Source organism: Prionailurus bengalensis, chromosome B2 (assembly GCF_016509475.1).
Source record: "Prionailurus bengalensis isolate Pbe53 chromosome B2, Fcat_Pben_1.1_paternal_pri, whole genome shotgun sequence".
NCBI lineage: Eukaryota > Metazoa > Chordata > Mammalia > Carnivora > Felidae > Prionailurus > Prionailurus bengalensis.
This window is the reverse complement of record NC_057349.1, coordinates 102493699-102502580: the sequence shown is the minus strand read 5'-3', so window position 1 is coordinate 102502580 and position 8882 is coordinate 102493699.

Here is an 8882-nt window from a genome sequence, read left to right as displayed (position 1 = left end):
TTTTCCCTTCCCCTCCCCCCATGGTCTTCTGTTAAGTTTCTCAGGATCCACATAAGAGTGAAAACATACGGTATCTGTCTTTCTCTGTATGACTTATTTCACTTGGCATAACACTCTCCAGTTCCATCCACATTGCTACAAAAGGCCAGATTTCATTCTTTCTCATTGCCAAGTAGTATTCCATTGTGTATATAAACCACAATTTCTTTAACCATTCATCAGTTGATGGACATTTAGGCTCTTTTCTATCTCTTATTTATTAATCTATTTGAGATGAGGAAATTTGGGTGTGTTATATATTGCATTCTCTCCTGTTCTTTGAATTAGCCATTCACTGCATTTATGTAATACATAATCTGAGACATTGGCCAAGGAAGTTGTTGAGATTGAAATCCTTCAGCAGTGCATCTGAACCCCTAGGATCTTGTTAAAGATGCAGATTTTGATTCAGTGGGCCAGGCGTGGGGTTCAAAATTCTGCCCGGGTAAGAAATTCGCCAATAATATTGATGTTGTGAGTCCACAACATTACATTTTCAGTAGTGAGGCCCTGTCTGGTGTGTGTAGGTGTGTAGGTTCTCTAACTTTAGCCAGTGCCAGAAGGGATGGAGGGCTTGTTAGAACATGGAGTTTTGGCCTCCACCCCTAAGTACCTCAATCAATGGGAATGAGGCCCCAGTGTTTGCATTTCTGAATTCTCAGATGATGCTGGGGAAAGAGCAGGGAACACACTCTGACAGCTAACGAGCTATTAACCAGCCCTCTCATTTTGCTGATGCTAATGGACTTGCCAACAATTGCCACTGCTAGTGGACAACATCTACCTTCAAAGAGCTCTGACAGAATCACTAGTGGTCTCTTGATGGACAAACCCAATGGGTTCCTTTTGGTCTTCACATTTCTTGGCTTCTCAGTGGCTTCTGACTGTTGTTGCTCCCCTCTTGAACCCTCATCTGTCTTGGGTACAGTAATAGAATTTTCTCTTTTTGCTTTCTACTTTTCTAACTCTGTTCTAATTTCAGACTCTTACGTAAATTTCTCTTTTTTTCCGTCCCTGTGCTTTGGCCCCACAACTGTGCTTTAGTTCAGCCCCTTATCATCTGCCACCTAGATCATGTCACTACTTTCCTACTGGATCCTTCTGCCTTGGTTGAGTCTCCAAGCCATTCTCCCCACCTCTACCTGAGCGATCTTTATAAAATACAGGAGTGATGGTATTCTCGCCCTGCTTAAAACCCTTGGTGGCTTCCCGTTTGCCACAGGATGCCTTCCAAACTCTTCAGCTTGGCTGACGTGGCTCTCTGTAATCTGACTTGTCTCACCTTTTCTCTCACCACACCTACTTTGGAATTTTCCTTAAAAACAACCAATTCCCTTTGAGGCTACATGATTTCGTGCTCCTTTCTCTTCCCAGAATTCTTCCCTTCCCATTTTTCCCAACCTGCTAAACTACCAAACACCTCAACTTTCATGTGTCTCTCCTCTGGACCCTTACTATGACCATCCCAGGAAGCAGTGAGTTCTTTCTTCTTGTGCCCACACATGATGATGATGATGCCAGTAATACCGGATTATAAAACTCTTGAGAACAAAACAAAATTATTTTTTCAGCCTGGTGTTCCTGGCGCGTTGCTCAGTGCCTGACACGTCGGTCACCTTGTTTTCTGAACAAATGAATGAATCAGTGATCGAGGGAGAAGCAGCTGATAAAGACCTTTGGGAACTGCTTTAGTCTCCCGAGTCTGCTTACAAGAACTGAAATGTATTCCCCCTGAGTCCTGGAGGCCGGAAGCCTCAAGTCAAGGTGTTGGGAGGCTGTGTACTCTCTGAAGGCTCTAAGGAGAGATTCCTTCCTTTTCTTTTCCAGACCAGCTATTCCTCGGCCTGTTGCTGCTACCACTTCAATCCCTGTCCCATTTTCTCCTCTTCTAGTCTGTCTCTTATAAGAACACTTACTGTTTTTAGGGCCCATCTGGATAGTCCAGGATGACCTCATCTTGAGATCCTGAACTTAATTTCATCTGCAAGGACCCTTTTTCCAAATAAGGTCCCATCACAGGTTCTGGTGGCTGGGACCTGGACACATCTTGCTGGGGGCCACCATTCAACCCACCGAAGGGACTGCGAGAAAAACAAAGATGGTACCTATACGTAGAAATTGGAAAGAGACAGGTAATCCTCATCTTCCTTCTAGATCCCATGTAATAACAATGGGTAGAAGGTAGTAGACTTGCCCTCTGTTACTGTAGTTCTCCTCAATCAGTTATCATCCAAAGACAAACTCGTTTTTGTTAAAAAAAAAAAAAATCATTAAGTGCGTGTGTGTGCGTATGTGTGTGTATGTTGGGTGCCTTGGTTCAAGTACGAAGAATAGTCTCCTTTTTGCCTAAAACATATCAACTCCTTCCCCCTAAGCTTGAAAAATAAAACACAAGCATCGCATCTACTGGTCTTTGAAAAGTAATCCTTTCTGAACTCATTTTGGTTTTCTAACAACTTCACATTTGCCCTGGAGGAGAGGAAATGATTTCACTTCCTGGTATGGTACCTTGCCTTTGTCAGCATTAGGCACTTCACAACTACTTTTGATGAAACTGTTAATTGGTATTGGATGAGTGCAAGCAGAGACGTGGGGTTGGGAGAGGCAGTCATGGAAACTGTGAGGACAGGAGACTGGGCAAAGGCAGTGGGAAGGCGTTCCAGGTTCCGGCCCAGCCACTTGCCCTCCAGTTCGCACATGATCGCCCAACACCAAAGCCAGGGTTTCCAGAGTGGACAGATTTCATTTCCATTAGTGCCTGACTGACAATCGCCAAGATCAAGCCTTTCCCTCTGACTCTACAGTTGAAGTGCGAAGACTTTCTCAGCTCCTCTGCGACTGTGTGTGAGCTCAGGAGAACTGGGGAAAATGAAAAAATACAGGACGAAGAATCCATAGTGTTACATTTCCCCTCAGTTTTCCACAAGACAAGAGAACAGCACAGGATACTGTAATTTGTCAAACCCCCAAACAAAACAAAACAGGTCTGTTGTTAATACAGACAAGTGGTCACAGCTGCAGAAAAGTTTCCACATGAAATCTTTCAGTCCTAACCGGTCATTTTGCAGTTTTGTGATCACTTTTCCAGGATCCTTTTTTTTTCCCACCAGCGTTCATCCGTGTTAACTATTTGTTCCACGCTGCGAGGTCCCCTCTGGTAGATGTGTTTCTCATAGTGCTGCTCTCCCACGGTTTTCTGACGTTCTATTTGGTGTCACCGGGACGTGTGTGTTAGTTCACTTGACACTGTGGCTTTAGCAGGAAAAGTAAATGGCTTGATGATGTAATCTGTTAGAAGAGCTGCTGTCAGGCTCCTGTCTGTACCCCCACTTTCAACCTCCGGGTTGAGATACAACCCACCCCTCAAAGTGTGCAGCTAATGCGTGTCCCACGGATGAACGCAGAGACGCTTGAAAGCCAGGCTGGCATACTGCTCAAACGTAGGCCAGGTGTGCTGAGAGTTTTCCAAAGGTTTGCCTGTATTTTGGTGAAGTTGAATTTTCTACGCTCCTTTGAATTGCTGCTAAAGTGAGAAAGCCACACTGAGAGAACGGGTGTTTGATCATTTAAGGCAAAAATGCAAACCTCAGGCGAACCTCAGGGAATCCAAAGGCAATTCAAAACAGAAAGAAGAGAGTTTTGTGTGACATTTCTGTGATCGAAACTGATGAGTTATAAATTTTCACTGTTGATACTTAGCCTCTCTTCCTCTTTTGCCAGTATATATTTATCTCTTCGGGCATAATACCATGTTACAGGAAAACTGCTTTCATTTTGACTGCATTTGTGATACTCAGACACATAGAAATTGATGTTTACTTTTGAACTTACAAGAAAGAGTTTCCAAAGAATGGTGTAGATTGTGACATAACTGTTTAACCTAGGCAAGGAAAAAGGGATTTCGGAGCCTTTGAAAAACACTTTGCCAGAACAGAGACAGTTAGAATATGAATAATTCCAAAACTGAAATGACACAGTGTTCATATTCGAAAGCCCTGTCCACAGCTTTCTACTTGGCAAATTGTATGGACTTTCAGAATTATTCAATGTAAAGCAAGGTCATAAAAATGGAGTTCAAATATAAAATAATTTTTACAGTACTTTTTACAATGTGTCCACTTATTCAGATGGACCGCCATTTAAATTAGTTAAGATGCTACTGTATTTGTACTTATAGAGCCATAACATAAATTTTTTGTTACATTTGTTTATGTGCATTTAAAAGCCACAATTTTACAGATTTTATGTTATAGTTCAAGAAAAGGAGGAAAAATAAGCAAGAAAAATTAAATGTTTTATACCTTTTTATTATAAAGTATTATAGGTTCATTGCTAAAAATCATGGAAATACAGAAAAATCTAAAGGCAAGAAAACCACTTACAATTCTACCACTTAATAGTAATCGTCATTAACATTTTTAGTATCACTTGTAGCCTTTTTGTCTGTATATTATTTGAAACAAACAAACAAAAAAAATCAAGATCAACTAATGTGCCGGTCCATCCAAAGGATTTAACAATGCAGCTGGGGCAACTGAATATCCATATGGAAGAAAACAAATAAACTTTGACCCATATCTCACTCCATACATAAAAAATTAATTTGAGATATGGGGCGCCTGGGTGGCTCAGTCGGTTAAGCGTCCGACTTCAGCCCAGGTCATGATCTCACAGTTCGTGAGTTCGAGCCCTGCATCGGGCTCTGCGCTGACAGCACGAAGCTTGCTTGGGATTCTCTGTCTCCTTTTCTCTTTGCCCCTCCACCATGCTCTCTCTCTCTCTCTCTCTCTAAATAAATAAATAAACTTAAAAAAACACATAAGGCATTAATCATCAGAGAAAGAAAAGGTTAAATTGGATTGTGCAGTTTTTTCTGCTCTATAAAAGACACCATTCAGAAATGACTAGACAAGTCATAAACTGAGAGAAAAATATTCTGAACACATATACGTGATAAAAGACTTGTATCTAGAATATATAAAGAACTCCTAAAAATCAATAATAAAAGGCCAAGTGAATTTAAAAATGAGTGTATTATTTATTGCTACATAATGAGTTAGTCTACAACTTAGTTTAAAGCAACAAATATTTATTATCTCATGCTTTCTGAGGACCAGGAATTTGGGGGCAGATTAGGTGGGTGGCTATGTTTTAGTGTCACTCATGAGGTTGCATTTGAGGTACAAGCTGGGGCTGCAGTCAACTGGAGGCCTGACTGGAGCTGGAGGACTCACTTCCAAGATGACTTACTCACAGGGCCGTTGGCAGGAGGCCTCATTCTCTTGCTACGTGGGCTTCTTTCTAGACGGCTTGAATGTCCTCATGATATAGCAGCTGTCTTCCCCTAGAGCGAGCAATCCAAAAAGCAGAGCAAGGAGGAAGTCATGATATCTTTACGTTCTAATTTAGACATCCACAGCACCACTTTTCCCATAGTCTATTCATAAAAAGCAACGCACGAAGTACAGCCCATATTTAAGGTGAGGGCAACTAGGCTCCGCTTTTGGATGGAGGGATATCCAATGTTTTCTGCACATGTTTTAAAGCAACCACAAAAGATGATATATGTAAATGAACAATACGTATAGAAAGACACGTGGCCACTTCATCAGTCAATTAATACATGCAAATTAAATCCACTGTGAAGTACCATTTCAACCCATTAGGATGGCTAGAAAGAAAAAGATCGACAACACCAAATGTTGATGAGGATGTGAAGCAACTGGACCTCTCATCGCTGCTGGTGAGAATGTAAAATAGGACAAACATTTTGGTGACTTGGTTAGTGGTGTCTTATAAGGTTAACTTTAATGCTTACTCCACATCTGGTATTTTCCCGAGAGAAAGAAAAACATGTCCACAAAACTTTAGATGTGGCAATAATTTATATTAGTTTATGCATAAACATTTAAAACTGGAAACATTCTAATGTTTATTGACAGGGAGAAGGAAAAACAGACTTAGACAATGGAATACTTATAAAATGGTATGTTCACACAATCAAATATTACTGAGCAATACAAAAGAGTGAGCTCCTAAAACAATCAACATCAAGAGTGAGTCTCAAAATGTAAGGATCTAATGATTCAGCAAAAGAAGCCAGACCCAAAAGAGCAAATATTGTATAATTCCATTTCTATGAAGTCCAAGAATAGGCAAAACTAGTCTATAGAGATAAAAATAAGAAAATGGTTGCCTAGTGAGGATGGGAGAAGAGAATCAATTGGAAAGAGGCAAGAGGGGACTATCTGGGGGGATTCTGAAAATATTCTAGTTCTTGTTTTGGATGATAGGTACACTAGTGTGCACAATTTCCAAAACTTATAAAACTGGACACCAAGATCTATACATTCTATTATATGTTAATAATGCTGTAATAGAAAATAAAACTGATCACAGAGTTTTATTTATTGCTTCTTTGACATAATATTATACTGTGAGTGTTTTCTGGTGCCCTTCAGTATTGTTTGAGAAAGTGTTTTGATGGCTACATAATGGTTTCACGATATAAATATATTAAAATTGAAATTATAAATGTTAAGATTAATCCTGAATTTTATAAAAAGCACGGATGAATTGTCTTTTAAGTATCTTGTTTTGTGTGCATTTGTGATTATGGGAATATTATATTTAAGGTTTTATGTCAAGGAAATCTGGTGTTCCTAATTAGGCAATGAGGATTAAAGGTCTTTCTTCATTAGGTATTTCCTGCTGGACCTTCTTCCCTCCCTCCCTTCTATCCTTTCTCCCTTCCTCTGTCCCTTCATTCCTTCCTTCATTCGCTCGTTCCTTCCTCCCTCTCTCCTTCCTTGTATCCTTTATCCCTTCCTCCCTCTTTCATTTCTTTCCTTCCTCCCCCCTTCTTCCTCTCTCTCCCTCTTCTTTTCCCTCTTTTTCTTTCTCCCTCCTCCCCACCTCCTGCCTATTGTATTTTAGCCAACTTTTTATTTTGAAAAAATTCAATCCTACAGAAAAATAAGAGTATAATTAATATCTTAAATATCCTTCACCTAGGCTCACTAATTCTTAACATTTTGCTGCATTGCATTCTGTGTGTGTGTGTGTGTGTGTGTTTATACACATTTTCGTAAGTTGTACATGTTACTTCAGCATGTGGAAACAAGGGTAATAACCTATGAAATTACAACAAAAATGGTTACTCTCAATAAACTTAACATTGATGCAATAATGTTGTTGTATTTAATAATGTTAAATATAGAGTGTATATTCAGGGCACCTGGGTGGCTCAGTCGGTTAAGCATCTGACTTGATCTCAGGTCATGATCTCACATTTATGGGTTCAAGCCCTGCATCGGGCTCTGTGCTGACAGCTCAGAGCCTGGAGCCTGCTTCAGAGTCTGTGACTCCCTCTCTCTCTGTCCCTCCCCTGCTCACTGTCTGTCTCTCAAAAAATAAATAAATGTTAAAAAAAAAATAGAGAGTGCATATTCAAATTTACTAAATTGTCCCCAAACTGTCCTTTATACTTTTTTTGAGTCAGTATCCAAACAAAGGTAATGCATTGCATTTGGTTATTTCCTTAATCTCCTTTAACATATTCTAGAATAATCCCTCTATATTTTTTCTGTCTGACATATATTGATATTTTGAGCTGTCCAAAACAACTGTCTTGTAGAATGTTCCACAACCTGGATTTGTCTGATTATTTCCTCATGATTAAGTTCAGGTTAAACATTTTTGGCAAGAACGCCGCATGAGTGATGTGTATAATGTGTTACATTATATAATGTCACTGTGTTATTTTACTGTTGAAATTAAGTTTGATCTCTTGGTGAGGATATTTTTACCAGATCACCATTTTTCTCTTTGGAACTAAAATATCATCTGTGGAGTGATCATATGACTCTCCTGTCTTCCAGTACCACTCACCCAATAATTTTAACATTAACAAATGATTCTTACCTGATTCGGTTATTACAGTGACAGTTACACAATGTTTTTCTAATTCTATCCTGTTTTTCACATTTACTAGCTGGCATTCTTCTGTGCAACAGTGTTTTTCCTCTTTCCTCCTTCTCTATTTTAGTGTCATGGATTCTTTTTTAAAAAAAATTTTTTTTTCCTAACACACAACCAGGTGCATCCTCTTACAAATGACTTGAATTATTTACATTATAATGAATGAAATTTTATATTTAGGCCTATGGAAATTCAGTCCTAAATATAAGAAGAATTTAGAGAACTTTATTTCCTGGATCTGTCCATATAGATGATGACATATATACCTACCTGTACCAAGAAACATGTGGGTGTTCATAAATATACGCACATGTATATATACATACAGAGACACATATTTTTCTCTGATATAAAAATAATATACGTCCATTGTAAAGATTTTAGAAAAGACAGAAAAGTACAAAGAGGAAAAGCATATACTTTATCCCAGTATTCAGAGATAACGAATATTAAAATTTTGCTGTGTATTGTGGCTGGCTTCCAAGAGGCTGCCCAATGATCCTCACCTCCTAGTACTCGGGCCCTCGAGGAGCTTCCTTGTATATTGAAACAAGCTGATCTGTGTGAACATTAAAAGACTTTGAAAGGGATGATGTGTGACTTTTTAAGGCTAAGGCACTAAAGGGGTTACAACTTCTGTTTGGTCTTTGGGGTTGTTCCCGCTGAGGGACTCCAACCACCCTGCTCGAAGACAGTCAAGCGTCTCTGGAGAGGCCCACGAAGGGAGGTTCTGAAACCTCCTACCAACAGCCAGCATCAACTGACCATCCATGTGAGTGAGCCACCTTGGAATTGGGTCTCCAGTGCTGGTCACACCTTCAGATGACTACTGCCCCAGCTAACATCTGCTTGCAACCCCATGA